Source organism: Oncorhynchus masou, chromosome 23, assembly GCF_036934945.1.
Source record: "Oncorhynchus masou masou isolate Uvic2021 chromosome 23, UVic_Omas_1.1, whole genome shotgun sequence".
Classification (NCBI taxonomy): Eukaryota; Metazoa; Chordata; class Actinopteri; order Salmoniformes; family Salmonidae; genus Oncorhynchus; species Oncorhynchus masou.
The window spans coordinates 12,954,623-12,972,669 of record NC_088234.1 but is presented as its reverse complement, the minus strand read 5'-3'; the positions used below and the strand labels follow the sequence as shown (position 1 = coordinate 12,972,669).

General features: G+C 39.4%; 1 protein-coding gene across 2 annotated transcripts in view; it reads right to left on the bottom strand.

Moving 5' to 3' along the window:
• The window catches only part of LOC135510323 (myotubularin-like), a 55,793-nt gene extending 44,929 nt beyond the window's left edge, over window positions 1–10,864 (bottom strand). The window contains exon 1 of one of the 2 annotated variants that reach the window (XM_064931160.1): window positions 10,794–10,864. The gene's annotated coding sequence lies outside the window, so the exon portion shown is untranslated. The remainder of the gene's footprint in view (window positions 1–10,793) is intronic. The other variant, XM_064931159.1, reaches the window with a different exon arrangement.
• Between the last annotated feature and the right edge of the window lie 7,183 nt (window positions 10,865–18,047).

Below are 18,047 nucleotides of genomic sequence, written 5' to 3'. Positions count from 1 at the left end.
GGTTTGGAATGAGTTGGCTGCTTTTCCTTCACTCTGCGGTCCAAGTGCTCAGCATTTATGGGAACTCCTTCACTGTTGGAAAACCATTCCAGGTGAAGCTGGTTGAGAGAAAGCTAAGAATGTCATCAAGGCAAAGGGTGGCTATTTGAAGAATCTCAAATATAAAATATATTTTGGTTTAAAACTTTGTTGGTTACTACATGATTCCATATGTATTAATTCATAGTTTGTCTTCATTATTATTCTATAAATGTAGAAAATAGTAAAAATAAAGGAAAACCCTTGAATGAGAAGGTGTCCAAACATGACTGGTAGTGTACGTTAGTATATATAGCGTATCATCGCTATATATACTACATCAATGTTGCAACAGCATGAAAACTCCTTAGCTCTCGAACTCTAAGCCTTCTCCCTATTTTTCAGCCCTCAGCTTTCCCCACGACTAGGGGCTGTGGCTGTCACGATATTTCATCACCCGGTGACTGTCAAGCAGATAACTGTCGGTCTCACAGTAATTGACCGTTAATTAACATAAAGGCGTTTACCATCTCCTGGCTTCCACACAGCCACTGACGAGGACTTTTCAAACATCTACATTTTAAAACTCAAATAAATCCATGTAATATAGCCTACACCTTCCCAATAAATACATGTAGTCTATTTGAGTCCTTATGTTGGGTCCTTATGTTAGGCTACATGATGCAACTAATGTGGCCTGAAAGGCACGAGTTCTGCTTAGATTTTTGCGCAGGCTGTACACACTTCATCAGTCTCTCATTCACAATTTGACAAGTCATTGACAATGTCAGCCTTACCCCCTTTGTGTACACACACACAAAAAAGCCATGCCTCTGTGCACATGGCCCAGAGTGCTGCATTGCGCCCTTCTCCCAGAGTGTTGCGGGCTCCGAAGCACGTCTCTCACTCATATGGCTCTCTATCACGTGATCTGGTCTTTCTCACGGGCTACAAGTGACGACAGACACGTCAGGGATGCAACAGCGCGTCCTTATTCAATTTTGAGGTGCATATTGAAGATAATGGATTAACTGTCTACTCATCAACAAGATGAGTAGGTCTAACAAACCGCAAAAGCACTAGCCTATGTGTCAATCTACTATCCTCCACAGTACAAAAGTGGACTTATATTCTGTGCAAGAAATAAATATTCCAAACATAGTCTGGGACAGTTGTGGGATGCGATAGATCCCAAATCAATACAACCACAATGTGGCTGATAAAACAGATCAGGAGGTTTAGCTGAAAACGTTGATAAACTACTAGGCTACTTCTTCACATTAGAAGAGCAGCAATGTACACATGGCAGTAGGCTATAATCGTAAACGTTCCATTAGTAGGAAAACACCATTATCAAAAGTGACCGCAAATGCAATTATGCATGTAATGCTTTTAGTATAAAAGGTGCGTTATTATGGTGAAAATGATCTTCCCCAAACTCACACGCTGCTTATGCCAGTTAGGCTCTACAAACCCCTTATAAAGCAGTTTAATGTGCTTCATTTAAAAAAAGTTATTTGGCCACTTCAGTTGTGATAGAAACCGTATCAAAACATATAGGCCTATGGGCTAGGCTACGAGGTGTGCAACTAAATAAATAGGCATTGTTTTCCTTACGCTGGGCATCAATCAGACGTGATATACAATTCACAAGTGATAGGGTAATATTGTCACCAATCACACTGTTATTGATTTCATCTAGTCTTTCCATTCACTAAATAATGTGTGTGAAATTTGTTTTGACTTAGAATGGACCATTATCATGCACCTGTATCAAAACAGGAGCAGTGGTAACAATGACATGTCATCTAGGCACTTAAATAGCGAATGGAGGACGCTTTTTCCCTGGTTCATTTTCATGCCAGCCAGGTAGGCTATACTCCTGTTGTAAAGAGAAGCAATGTGCTTAATACTCAGAAAGTTGAGAAATAAATAGTATAGGCCTACCCTATAGAAAGCGGATGGGATCCTGCTCTTAAGAGGCCATCACTCTGTTCTAAAGCATTGCATAGCCTATGGAAATGTTGCGCAACATGAGCTCATGGGCTCTCATGAAATGTTTGATTTCCGATGACAATTTGCATTGTTGTCAGAGTGATTAGAGGGACAATAGAGTGCTGAGTACCAGGCAGTTAGCATGTTTGGTAGGCTACTAATGACCATCAGCAGCATCAGAGCTTGGAGAAGCCTAGTTACCGTGACTAAACGGTCACGTGGAATTTGACTGCCTTCATGGCTCAGCCCTACCAGCGACTGGCTCATGTGAACTAAAATCCTGATGCTTTGTTTTAACGTTTGGAAACGTCAATATTCATTGATTGCGAGACGGCATTTGAAACATATGGCCCTTATCTCATCAGCGAGAGAGAAACCTTCAAATAAAAAAATGACTTACTGTAGCAGTTACAGATCCATACAGCTATGGGTGCCTCCATCTGACCAAACCACACTTCTTCTGCTACACTTCCCGAGTTACACTTCCACACCGGTGTTCTGAGCATGCTAGATAGCTAAGGTAAACAGACCTATTCAGCTCACTAACATTTTTTTGGATTGAAATATAAAAACAAATATACATTCTCTGCCATTTCAAATATTTCACCTGGTCGATATATCCATAACTTTTTTTTGTTTTGCAGACACGGCCATCTGTGCCATCCAATAAGCGTCCAATAGTGGACTTATTCACCCCGGGCCCGCCGGGAAGGTTTGTACCTTCAGGCAAATGAAATGGTTCAAAATCGGAAAACTTCCACTACCCGGCACGCAGTGCAGCTGAAACCGGCTGCATCTACCACCAACAGCGTGAGACAAATACAAAAATAAAATAGGAACGTGAGGTTTTATCATCATATCGTTGTTTTTTTGTTTTTTTTTACTTATGTTTGGCGATCGACTAGAAATGTCTTGGAAATGGACTAGTCAATCACGCTCAACCGGTTGGTGACCACTGTTCTAAGCCAATCAGATGTTTTATTATTAAGTTGACAGTTGTTTAAGTTTCCACTAGTGGCCAATTTCAAAGCTGAAAAAAAACTTGTGTTGAGGCAACCCTCAGCTAAACACATTTATGTACCTTCTCAGATAAGCAGTGTCTCCTGACCCCTCCTGTCTCAGCCTCCAGTATTTATGCTGCAGTAGTTTGTGTCGGGGGGCTAGGGTCAGTTTGTTATATCTGGAGTACTTCTCCTGTCCTATTCGGTGTCCTGTGTGAATTTAAGTGTGCTCTCTCTAATTCTCTCTTTCTTTCTCTCTCTCGGAGGACCTGAGCCCTAGGACCATGCCTCAGGACTACCTGACATGATGACTCCTTGCTGTCCCCAGTCCACCTGGCTGTGCTGCTGCTCCAGTTTCAACTGTTCTGCCTGATTATTATTGGACCATGCTGGTCATATATGAACATCTTGGCCATGTTCTGTTATAAACTCTACCCGGCACAGCCAGAAGAGGACTGGCCACCCCACATAGCCTGGTTCCGCTCTAGGTTTCTTCCTAGGTTTTGTCCTTTCTAGGGAGTTTTTCCTAGCCACCGTGCTTCTACACCTGCATTGCTTGCTGTTTGGGGTTTTAGGCTGGGTTTCTGTACAGCACTTTGAGATATCAGCTGATGTACGAAGGGCTATATAAATAAATTTGATTTGCGAACATACTTTTCTTAAAATCAAGAGATGAATGTGCTGATACATGCACATGATAACATACTTCATGAGCATTCATGACTACTTCTTGCCAATTGAAAATATGTGTTTTTCATGCTAGCAGTCGTGCCACAGTCACACAGGAGCAACATAACTGAACTACAAGATTATAGATTCAGGAATTCACACATTACATTTAAATGTATTTTGTCTTATTTTACTGTTAAATGAACCTTGCATAGATGCCATTTTTGTAAATTTGATTTTTATCTCAGGTGGGCTTAAAGGGAACTGTAGCACAAAAGGCATTCCCTCTATAAAGAATGTAAATCACAAAAAAGCAATATTGTTCAATACTAACTATGCATAATATAGGATTCTATAGTGTATATTTATTAGAGGCCGACCGATTAAACCTTGTCGGCTCGGGGGATTCAATCTTGCAACCTTACAGTTAACTAGTCCACCGCTCTAACCACCTGCCTCTCATTGCACTCCACGAGGAGACTGCCTGTTACGCGAATGCAGTAGAAGCCAAGGTAAGTTGCTAGCTAGCATTAAAAACTTATCTTATAAAAAACAATCAATCATAATCACTAGTTAAACTAGTAATATCATCAACCATGTGTAGTTATCTAGCGTGTCCTGCATTAAATATAATCGATGCGGTGCGTATCGTTGCGCTAATGTGTACCTAACCATGTACATCAATGCCTTTCTTAAAATCAATACACAGAAGTATATATTTTTAAACCTGCATATTTAGCTAAAAGAAATCCAGGTTAGCAGGCAATATTAACCCGGTGAAATTGTGTCACTTCTCTTCGTTTATTGCACTCAGAGTCAGTGTATATGCAACAGTTTGGGCCGCCTAATTTGCCAGAATTTTACGTAATTATGACATAACATTGAAGGTTGTGCAATGTAACAGGAATATTTAGACTAATGGATGCCACCCCTTAGATAAAATGCTTAACGGTTCCGTACTTCACTGAAAGAATAAACGTCTTGTTTTCGAGATTATAGTTTCCGGATTCGACCATATTTAATGACCAAAGGCTCGTATTTCTCTGTGTTATTATGTCATAACTAAGTCTAGGAATTGATAGAGCAGTCTGACTGAGCAATGGTAGGCAGCAGCAGCAGCAGGCTCGTAAGCATTCATTCAAATGGCACTTTCGTGCGTTTTGCCAGCAGCTCTTCATTGTGCGTCAAGCACTGCACGGTTTATGACTTCAAGCCTATCAACTCCTGAGATTAGGCTTGTGTAACCGATGTGAAATGGCTAGCTAGTTAGCGGGGTGTGCGCTAATAGCGTTTCAAACGTCACTCACTCAGACTTGGAGTGGTTGTTCCCCTTGCTTGGGTAGCGCTGCTTCGAGGGTGGCTGTTGTCATTGTATTCCTGGTTCGAGCCCAGGGAGGAGCGAGGAGAGGGACGGAAGCTATACTTTTACACTGGCAATACTAAAGTGCCTATAAGTACATGCAATAGTCAAAGGTTAGTGAAATACAAATGGTATAGAGAGAAATAGTCCTATAATAACTACAACCTAAAACTTCTTACCTGGGAATATTGAAGACTCATGTTAAAAAGGAACCACCAGCTTTCATATGTTCTGAGCAAGGAAGTTAAACGTTAGCTTTCTTACATGGCACATATTGCACTTTCTTTTCCAACACTTTGTTTTTGCATTATTTAAACCAAATTGAACATGTTTTATTATTTATTTGAGGCTAAATTGATTTTATTGATGTATTATATTAAGTTAAAATAAGTGTTCATTCAGTATTATTGTAAATGTCAATATTACAAATAAATAAATCATTCGATTAATCCGTAGTGGATTTTTTTGGTCCTCCAATAATCGGTGTTGAAAAACCATAATCGGTCGCCCTCTAATATTTATAGCCCAAACAATCGGCCTCAAAATATTTTGAGTAGACTTTGCTATTTTGTCTCTCAACATAAATCAGTTGTTCCCATTTAGCCCAATATGCTCCCATTTAGACCTAGTATGCTCCCATTTAGCCCAGTATGCTCCCATTTAGCCCAGTATGCTCCCATTTAGCCCAGTATGCTCCCATTTAGCCCAGTATGCTCCCATTTAGCCCAGTATGCTCCCATTTAGCCCAGTATGCTCCCATTTAGCCCAGTATGCTCCCATTTAGCCCAGTATGCTCCCATTTAGCCCAGTATGCTCCCATTTAGCCCAGTATGCTCCCATTTAGCCCAGTATGCTCCCATTTAGCCCAGTATGCTCCCATTTAGCCCAGTATGCTCCCATTTAGCCCAGTATGCTCCCATTTAGCCCAGTATGCTCCCATTTAGCCCAGTATACTCCCATTTAGCCCAGTATGCTCCCATTTAGCCCAGTATGCTCCCATTTAGCCCAATATGCTCCCATTTAGCCCAGTATGCTCCCATTTAGCCCAATATGCTCCCATTTAGCCCAATATGCTCCCATTTAGCCCAATATGCTCCCATTTAGCCCAATATGCTCCCATTTAGCCCAGTATGCTCCCATTTAGCCCAGTATGCTCCCATTTAGCCCAATATACTCCCATTTAGCCCAATATACTCCCATTTAGCCCAATATACTCCCATTTAGCCCAGTATGCTCCCATTTAGCCCAGTATGCTCCCATTTAGCCCAGTATGCTCCCATTTAGCCCAGTATACTCCCATTTAGCCCAGTATGCTCCCATTTAGCCCAGTATGCTCCCATTTAGCCCAGTATACTCCCATTTAGCCCAGTATGCTCCCATTTAGCCCAGTATGCTCCCATTTAGCCCAGTATACTCCCATTTAGCCCAGTATGCTCCCATTTAGCCCAGTATGCTCCCATTTAGCCCAATATGCTCCCATTTAGCCCAGTATGCTCCCATTTAGCCCAGTATGCTCCCATTTAGCCCAGTATACTCCCATTTAGCCCAATATGCTCCCATTTAGCCCAATATGCTCCCATTTAGCCCAGTATACTCCCATTTAGCCCAGTATACTCCCATTTAGCCCAGTATGAATTGAAACACAGGGATAGTGTTGATCTCTAATATTCAATGAACATAGGAAAAAAAACTTGTTGTTCAGATTTAAGTTGATTAAAACACACACACACACAAAAGCTACAGTTAAGGATATTATGCATATAGTCATGGTGCCTTAACCAAGATTAGAAACCTCTGTACTCTCTCCAAGATATTTGGAGTGGACAGGTAGTTGTTGATGCGGAGAGAGAAGAATTAGTTCAGGGTTGAGGGATATAAGATCTACAAGTAGACAAAAATGCAAACAAATGAGGGATAAGATTACTATTGGGCGTGTAATCATGCAGTTAGCCCAACTCCTTTTTTAAGACACAGTAGAGGGAGATTTTAAAAACGGTCTTCAGATAGGCTTCAGCAAGACAAGTTGAACAAATTAACAAGAATAGTAGTACAGCAAATGTGAATCAGCTTTCAGATAATTCATTGAAAGTTGTTATGGTCTTTGTGCATGGCTTCTTATCCATAGAGGGACCAGGGTGGTGTTCTAACCAAGTAATTACACACATGATTCAATTAATCATGTATTGAATGAAGTCTATGATTAGTTGAATCAGGTGTGTACTGGTTGGCAAGAACAAAAACCTCCACTGTTCTCTGTGGATACGATTGGACACACCCCTGTTATAAGTGCTACTTTCATGATGAATAGCAATGATCAGTTTATTTTAATAACTTTAGGGTACATTTATATACTTATACTTTAGATAAAATGTCAGTTTTGAACATTTAAATTAATTGAAATTAATTATTCAGTGGTTGGCTAATATGAAACACCAATGGGCGTAAGAAGGGTACCCGTTAAGCCCAGTCCAGACTTTACACATTTCAAATATTTTTATGTTTTTTTACCTCTTGGAACTTCCTCTCCCGGATCAGTGAGAATTGTCATTGTCATCAACTGACACTAATTAGCATAACGCAATGGACAAAAAATATTACTTGAAAATATTCATGTTCATGAAATCACAAGTGAATTATATTGAAACAAAGCTTAGCCTTTTGTTAATCACCCTGTCATCTCAGATTTTGAAATTATGCTTTACAGCCAAAGCAAGACAAGCATTTGTCTAGGTTTATCGATAGCCTAGCATAGCATTTTGCCTAGCCACGAAAATCAGAAAAGCTATCAAATTAAATCGTTTACCTTTGATGAGCTTTGGATGTTTTCACTCACGAGACACCCAGTTAGACAGCAAATGTTCATTTTGTCCCATAAAGATTATTTTTTTTATAGCCGAAATACCTCCGTTTGTATTTCACGTTTGGTTGAGAAATCCACCGGAAACGGCGGTCACGACAACACCGAAAAATATTCCAAATTAGATCCATAATATTGACAGAAACATGGCAAACGTTTTTTTATAATCAATCCTCAAGACGTTTTTCAAATATCTATTCGATAATATATCAACCGGGACAGGTGGCTTCTTAGGAGGAAAGAGAGAAACAATGGTCGCATTTGCCTATTACGCACAGATCACTCTGAGAGCCCCCAGCTGACCACTGGCGCAATGTTGTCATTCAGGCTCATTTTTCAAAAGAAAAGCCTGAAACTATGTATTGTGACACTAGACACATTAGGGAAGCCATAGAAAAGGGAATCTGGTTGATATCCCATTCACTGCTCAATAGGGACGCATAGGAACGCAGAGCTTTCTAAATAAGAGTCCCTTCATGATTGGATTTTTCTCAGGCTTTCGCCTGCAATATCAGTTCTGTTATACACAGACAATATTTTTACAGTTATGGAAACTTTAGAGTGTTTTCTATCCTAAGCTGTCAATTATATGCATATTCTAGCATCTTGTCCTGACAAAATAGCCTGTTTACTTTGTGAACGTTATTTTTCCAAAAATGAAAATAGTGCCCCCTAGTTCCAAGAGGTTTTTTAAGTAAAGTGATAAAGCTTCATATGAGAGATTCATCTTTCATTTTAACTCTATTTTTTTTATATACAAAATTAGGGCAGTATACGTTAGAAATGTCTAAACTTTTATTTTAGCGGGCTAAATACGTACACTTACCCTAATTAGCACAGGTGGTTGCTTCTGTCTGTTTCCTGTAAACAAACGCTGCAACATGGAGATAAGGCAGTGTGGGGACACTAACCCTGTGAAAAAGGCGTGTATCAATTTAACCTTTTGTTTTTCAAAAATGATTTCTTGCTGATGTGCTTCCAAAACCGTACCAAAAGAGGTGTGTTAATATTCAGACCAACCGCCATGGCTCTTAACCAACCGCCTCTGGCCCCCCAATGGTGGAACAAACTCCCTCACGACGCCAGGACAGCGGAGTCAATCACCACCTTCCGGAGACACCTGAAACCCCACCTCTTTAAGGAATACCTAGGATAGGATAAAGTAATCCTTCTCACCCCCCCCCCCTTAAATGATTTAGATGCACTATTGTAAAGTGGCTGTTCCACTGGATGTCATAAGGTGAATTCACCAATTTGTAAGTCACTCTGGATAAGAGCGTCTGCCAAATGACTTAAATGTAAATGTTAACAACACTCACCCGTACGGAAGACGCCTTCATCCAATGACTTGTGTAATGTAAGGGAACTGAGAGTCATGATCAAGGGCTAGAAAACTCCCCAACTTTCAATGTGTATCCAGTCAGTGGGCAAATAGCAACAAAGTAGCATGGGAATGTCCCAAGTGAAGTGCAACTTGCAATGCAACAACATGAGAAATGAATCAGTCATGTTTTGAATTAAACCATATCACTAAGATTATATGAAATATTAATTTATGGCTAGCCAGACTCCCAAAAATCAAGTAATGTTAGCTGTAGTGGTGTAAAGTAATTAAGTGAAAATACTTGAATGTACTACTTAAGGTCGTTTTGGGGGGGTATCTGTATTTTACTATATATATTTTTGACAACTTTCACTCCACTACATTCCTAAAGAAAATGATGTACTTTTTACTACATACATTTTCCCACCCAAAAGTACTAATTAGATTTCTAATGCTTTAGCTGGACAGGAAAATGGTCAAATTCAAACACTTATCAACAGAACATCCCTGGTCATCCCTGCTGCCTCTGATCTGGCAGACTCACTAAACAGAGAACATCCCTGGTCATACCTACAGCCTCTGATCTGGAGGACTCACTAAACAGAGAACATCCCTGGTCATCCCTACAGCCTCTGATCTGTCAGACTCACTAAACAGAGAACATCCCTGGTCATCCCTACAGCCTCTGATCTGTCAGACTCACTAAACAGAGAACATCCCTGGTCATCCCTACAGCCTCTGATCTGTCAGACTCACTAAACAGAGAACATTCCTGGTCATCCCTACAGCCTCTGATCTGTCAGACTCACTAAACAGAGAACATCCCTGGTCATCCCTACAGCCTCTGATCTGTCAGACTCACTAAACACATGCTAAGTTTGTAAATTATGTCCGAGTGTTGCAGTGTGTCCCTGGCTATCCGTGAATTTGTTAAATTATTTACACTTTTACTTTTGATACTTTCCTATGTACAACCAAATACGTGTAGACTTTTATTCAAGTCGTATTTGTTTTGCTGGGTGACTTTCACTTGACTTTAATTTTCTATGAAAAATGTATCTTTCCTTTTACTCAAGTATGACAATTGGGTATTTTTTCCACCTCTGGTTAGCAACATTAAAATGTCCCAACAAACTCGCCTAGTTGCCCCGAAGCTAGTGAGGCGTAGAATAAATGGAATGCGAAACTAGCTTCAATGTGTGGGGGGAAAAAAACATTCTGCTTCAACCCTAAATACGTTACGGCACGAGTAACATTTTAAACACAAGCAATAACTACCAACTGAACTGAATTCATCCAAATGAAGGCTTCAAACAGACGACAACCCAACTTTTACAACTTCGCCCCTGCCCCATTCCAGCGCCAACGCTCGGGTCAGTGCATAGACATCATGGAGCGAGTCGCGACCAGGAAACCGCGAAGGCCAGAAAAACAAACCGATAGATACTTTAGAACTCAAATAACACAATTTCTTTCGTCTCAGCACAATGTAACATCAACCAACCGCTGTCGAAAAGCCCACAAAAATGTCTACGCCGTGGTATTTTCCTCGTGATTTATGTTACTTACCCACAAACTGCTATTCTCCGTTCCCGAATTTTGTCGGTGTGTTTTGCACCGCTCTCAGGAAGAAGAACTTCACCCAGAGTCACGTGCGGAGCTGTCATGACGCGGATTGGACGGTTGTCAAGTCGGACACTGCAAAGAGTTTAGGGAGTTGTATTTTTCATTGGTAAACGGTAAATCCTGATATTTCCAGCTATAATGGTTTATGGTATTTTTTCCGCGGCTATATTGTATTCATGTGTTTATTGATATGAAATATAGACAAGGAAATGTACATTGTTTTCTGTTGAAATATGACCGACAGTAGGTAGGGGAAGTGTAAGCTCAGCTATTATAGTTTATCGTATCTTACATTAACCACAGGAGGCTGGTGGGGTGAGCTAGAGGAAAACAACCTTACTGTAATGGCTGTAGTGGAATAAATGGAACGTACGTTTGATATGTTTGAAACCGTTCCATTCGTATCATCCCAGCCATTATCGAGGAGCCCGTCCTCCTATAGCTCCTCCCACCAGCCTCCCCTGATCTTAACATTAACCCCTAAACTCATTAGGCCTATTACTCAGCCAGATTTACATTAGAGACAGGGAGACTCCCTGATCCTATACCATGCAGGCATTATACAGAAACTTAGTTAGACCACTGTCATTGCAAAGACAGGATTTGACTCATCCATCCATGCTTTCACCCGTCCTGTTATGTCTTGACGAATCAGTGATCATGGAACAAGATACATGAGGGAAGGAAGCAGTGAAATACACAAGGAAAGAGAGCCATTGAGACACAGCCGTGGTGCTTTTGATAAAACATCTGAAGGCTGCCGATGCCAGGGATTTAGAGAATGGCCATTCCATGCGCCTGCCCAAAAATGTGTCCAGTTGCATGATATACACTGGACTTCTTGAGCAACTGGGGAATCAGACGGGGCAAAAAGCCCTTGGCAGCTTATCTGGGAACATATTTTTACCTCGCTGACTCCCAGACTTGTGAAGTTCCCGAGTAGCGCAGCGGTCAAAGGCACTGCATCTCAGTGCTAGAGGCATCACTACAGACCCTGGTTCGATTACAGGCTGTATCACAACCGGCTGTGATTGGGAGTCCCATAGGGCAGCGCACAATTGGCCCAGCGTCATCCGGGTTAGGGTTTGGCTGGTGTAGGCCGTCGTTGAAAATAAGAATTTGTTCTTAACTGACTTGCCTACTTTAAAAACATGTTTTAAAGTTACTTAGTGAAAGAATCAGGAAGGAGAATTTCCAGAAGGAGGTCCAGGTATGTAATGTGATTTGGTTCAGTAGGCAGAGCTTGACTTGGGCAGGAGCTCACCGAAGCTCACCAATTTGTAAGTCGCTCTGGATAAGAGCGTCTGCTAAATGACTTAAATGTAAATGTAAATGAAGCTGAATACCAGGACCTCACATTTGTTACTGCTTGAGCTCCTGCACCTCTTTTAAACTATTAGCACAAAAGTATGGTGGAGCTCCTGCACCTAAGTATAACCAGTACCGGCAAGGCATTTATTTCAATCCAAGTCAAGCACTGTCAATAGGCAGAGTTTATGTCCATAGGTTTGTGTCATAGCCTACATAGTAAGGGCAAGAGTTCTTTCTGGTCAGGCCAAGCATGTCAGGAAAAACTCCTGATCCTAATTATATACTAGAGTTAAAACAAGCATTTCCTGATCAATTACATCACCAGGCCCTAGTTATAGGCAGCCCATGTTACTGGGGTTCAGAGAGTGATTTCCACAGTGGGCAAGATTCATTATGACATCATATCAACCAGTTTTACATTCATTATGACATCATTACAACCAGTATTACATTCATTATGACATCATATCAACCAGTTTTACCTTAATTATGACATCATTACAACCAGTTTTACATTCATTATGACATCATATCAACCAGTTTTACATTCATTATGACATAATTACAACCAGTATTACATTCATTATGACACCATATGAACCAGTTTTACCTTAATTATGACATCATTACAACCAGTATTCCATTCATTATGATGTTCTGTAATTTCAACAATGTTTTGACCAGCCAGATCACCTGTTAAATAAAGTCAGTATTCAACATCCATCCATGTCTGAGGAGATGACATGGAATCCAGCCACTAGGGGCAACAGTGTTACCTTCAAGTAGGTTTGAGTTTTGCTAGGGTGTTGTGGATGGGGATGGAGGATGGGAGTAAGCATAGAAAGTTGCTTTTGATTTAAAAACATTTAAGCCTATCCCAAACCTTAACCTTTACCATTCAGAGTTAATGCGTAACTTTAAGAATTTGTAGTTAATCCCTGACATAACTCTAACCTTAAACCTGACATTTGGAACAACTTTGAAATTTGATGTTTGAGAAACATGGATGAATGTCTAATTCTGGAGTGTGATGAGAGCTGGCAGGTTTTCCCTGTTGGGTTAGCCTTTATTCTCATAGCTGCTGACACAGTGGAAGAAATACTGTACATCTGTAGATTGAATGTGACAAACAGTCACATGGTGCAATGAAAACCAGGTGCCTGTACACACACACACACACACACACACACACACACACACACACACACACACACACACACACACACACACACACACACACACACACACACACACACACACACACACACACACACACACACACACACACACACACACACACACACACACACACAAATGAACCAGGGAGAACTATAGAAAACGGAACAGATACGTGTCAGATATATAAACGCCCAGGTCTTGCTATAGACAGACGGTTGCTATGCATTTCCTTTGAGGTTTTTATTAATAATACAACTTGCTACACACATAATATCGTGTCTCAATTTTGTGGCATTGGCTCACAGGCAAACAGGCAAGGGAACAAAACAAATATTGCTAGAACCTATTTCTGGAATCCTAAATATCAGACATTTGAAAGCTCTAGTTTTGACCTTCATAATACCTCTGATGGCAGTAACTTTACAAGCACTAATTATGGTCAATTTAGACTGAGAATAGTATCTAGTTATGGTAAGGGGTGAAATAAGTATAGCCAGTTATAATTGTAACGGTTCAGCTGATTATAAAATAATAAGATCAGTCTATACATGGCTAAAATAAATGGAATATAACATACTGTTTACATGAAACTCACTCTACACCCTTAGATGAAGTTGCATGGAAAAAGGAATGACAAATAGTCAGGAATGATTCGCAAGGAAGGTGGATCCTTTTGAATATGAAAGTGGACGAAAATTAGATTTGTCTCATTAATTAATATAGTCCAAATCAGGATGATCCACACCTCTTCAAAAACATTTATACCAATTTATTGAACTTACAGGCAACAAATGATCTAATCATTATGGTAGGAGACTATAACACAGTGTTAATAAGTACCTCAATGGACCGTAAAGGTAATTACTCTACAAACTATCATCACTATGCCCTTAAGGAAATCACAAATATTATGGATACATTAGAAATAGTGGATATTTGGAGACTAAAAAACCCAGACCTAGTGAGATATACATGGAGGAGACTTAATCAAGCGAGTCGTCTTGACTACTTTCTTGTCTTTTTCTCTCTTGTACCAAAGGTTAAGAAAGTTTTAATAGGAGACAGAATGCGATCAGATCATCATCTACTTGGCATTCACATCTCTTATAGATTTTCCACATGGATGGGGATATTGGAAATTTAATCAAAGTTTACTGGAGGACAACTTATTTTTAACTTAGACAAAAGAATGTATAACTGAATTTTCCAGTATCATATTGTCACGTTCTGACCTTTATTTCCTCTGTTTTGTCATTATTTAGTATGGTCAGGGCGTGAGTTGGGGTGGGCAGTCTATGTTTGTTTTTCTATGATTTGGGTATTTCTATGTTTCGGCCTAGTATGGTTCTCAATCAGAGGCAGGTGTCATTAGTTGTCTCTGATTGAGAATCATACTTAGGTAGCCTGGGTTTCACTGTGTGTTTGTGGGTGATTGTTCCTGTCTCTGTGTTTGTTTTCACCAGATAGGCTGTTTAGGTTTTCTTACGTTTATTGTTTTGTTTTGTTTTGTTTTGTTTTGTTTTGTTTTGTTCTGTTTTGTTTTGTTAGTTGGTTCATGTGTAGAGTTTTTATACATTAAACATGAATAGAAACCACGCTGCATTTTGGTCCGCCTCTCCTTCAACTAAAGAAAACCGTTACACATATATGTTCAGCAAGTCCCCTTATTGTTTGGGATACCTTGAAATGTATCTTCAGGGGTCATTCAATCCAATATTCATCAATAATAAAAAAGCACTTTCTGGCTAAAGAGACAAGACTAACAAGGGAAATCCATGAACTAATAGTACAGATAGATAGCAATAAAAGTTATACTACAGAGATACAAAATAAGTTAGAGGAAAAACGAAAAGAACTTGAGGAACTTGTTCAAGAACGATCTAATATAATCTACTAAAAACATAAAACAAACTGGATGGAATATGGAGAAAAATGCACAAAATTCTTCCTGAATCTCCAATACAGGAACGCTAACAAAAATTAATTGCAGAAACTCGTTACTGAAGACGGAGTCATCTATGATTCTCTGAATTATATTTTAAAAGAGGAAGCTAATTATTTTAGGCAGATGTTTTCTTTTCCGTTTCATCCTTTCCCACTGAATGAAGATTATGGTAAGGAATTCTTTCCAAATAATATTAAAACTGGAAAATTAACAAATGTACAGAAAGATCAGTGTGAAGGCCGAATTACAGAGGAAGAACTTCTTGAGGCTATTGAAACCTCTTGAAGCAAGGGGGCAGTATTTTGATGTTTGGATTTTAAAAAATCCCAAAGTAAACTGCCTGTTTCTCAGGCCCAGAAGCTAGAATATGCATATAATTGGCATATTAGGATAGAAAACACTCTAAAGTTTCCAAAACTGTCAAATATTGTCTGTGAGTATAACAGAACTGATATTGCAGGAGAAAACCTGAGGAAAATCCAACCAGGAAGTGCTGTTTTTCTGAAACTACTCTGTTCCATTGCAAGCCTATCCTTCATTAAAGGGATATCAACCAGATTCCTTTCCCTATGGCTTCCACGGGGTGTGAACAGTCTTTAGACATAGTTTCAGGCTTTTATTCTGAAAAATGAGCGAGAATGATCACATCGCGTCAGTGGATAGCTAAGTGTCCCCAGATTTGTGCATGCGCGAGCGCCTGGAGTGAGACCTTTTCTCTCCCTCTCCTTTTGAACAGGCTAACGTCCGGCAGAAATATTATCGATTATTTATTGTAAAAACAGCCTGAGGATTGATTACAAAAAAACATTTGACATGTTTCTACGAACTTTACGGATACTATTTGGAATTTTCGTCTGCCCGTCGTAACCTGTGGATTACTAAACAAAACTCTTGCTAAACAAATCTTTATGGAACAAAACAAACATTTATTGTGAAACTAGGAGTCTCGTGAGTACAAACATACGAAGATCATCAATGGTAAGCGATTAATTTGATTGCTTTTCTGACTTTCGTGTCCAATCTACTTTGCTACTAGCTGTTTCTAATGTTTTGTCTGCTGAAAGCTGTCCTCACATAATCGCATGGTTTGCTTTCACCGTAAAGCTTTAAAAAAAATCTGATACACCAGGTGGATTAACAACAAGCTAACCTGTGTTTTGGTATATTGCACTTGTGATTTCATGAAAATGAAATATTTTTAGTAATTTAATTTGAATTTAGCGCACTGCAATTCACCAGATGTTGACGAAAATGATCCCGCTAAAGGGATCGGTGCGCCAAGAGGTTAAATCCTTTCAGTCTGGAAAAACCCCAGGGCTTGATGGCATACTAAAAGCTCCATTGTTAGATTGTTTAACTACTCCTATAGAAATGGTAGTCTGTCAGGTACTCAGCAGGAAGGTCTGATTTCTCTATTATTAAAACAAGACCCAGATGGCAAATATAAAGACCCAGTCTAAAAAACTGGAGGCCCCTTACACTTCAATGTTGTGATGCAAAAATACTAACAAAATGCATAGCACTCAGAATTAAAAGGGTTTTACCAGGTATTGTTCATCCTGATCAGACAGGTTTTTTACATGGACGATACATTGGAGATAATATACGACTGGAAACTACTGGAAATAATAGAACATCATGAAACATATAAGAAGCAAGGAATGGTATTTGTAGCGGATTTTGAAAAGGCATTTGATAAAGTAAGACTGGATTTATAAATGCCTGCATTTTTTTTCAATTTTGGCAATTGTCTTATAAAATGGGTACAAATAATGTATAGCAACCCCAGGTGTAAAATAGTAAACAACGGCTACTTCTCAGAAAGTTTTGAATTGTCAAGAGGAGTTAAACCAGGGTGTCCGCTGTCACCATATCTATTCGTTATGGACATCAAAATGCTAGCTATTGAAATCAGATCCAATAACAACATTAGAGGATTAGAAATCCAAGGCTTAAAAACAAAGGTGTCCATGTATGCTGATGAATCAAGTTTTACATTAAGCCCGCAAACTAGATCCTTGAAATGTTTCATTAAAGTAAGTCGCTCTGGATAAGAGCGTCTGCTAAATGACTTAAATGTAAATGTAAATGTAAAGATCTAGATAACTTTTCTGTACTCTCTGGACTAAAACCTAATTATGATAAGTGTACAATATTACGTATTGGATCCTTAAAAAATACAACTTTTACATTACCCTGCAGTTTACCTATAAAATGAGTTGATGTTGAAGTAGACATACTCGGTATTCATATCACAAAAGATATAAATAAACTCTCCACAATGAATTCCAAGAGAAAACTTGTAAAAATAGACAAGATCCTGCAACCATGGAGAGGTAAATACCCGTCTATTGAGGGAAAAATTGCCCTGATTAACTCCTTAGTCATATCTCAGTTTACTCACTTACTTATGGCGCTGCCTACTCCTGATGATACATTTTTCAAATCATATCAGCAACAAATATTTTGCTTTATCTGGGACGCTAAACCAGACAAAATAAAACGTGCCTATCTATATAATGAATATGAATTGGGTGGGTTGAGATTATTAAATATAAAAGCACCAAAGCTCTCTCCAAAAGCTTCACTCATTCAAAAGTTTTATTTGAACTCTAAATTGTTCTCAAGTAGATTACTTAGAAAAGTTAATCCATTGTTTAAAAATGTCCTTTTTATTTAATTGAAAATGATACTTTTTTCAAAGTATCTCTCTTTTTCCAACAAGAATTGCAGAGCTGGCTACCATTTCAAATGCAACCCCC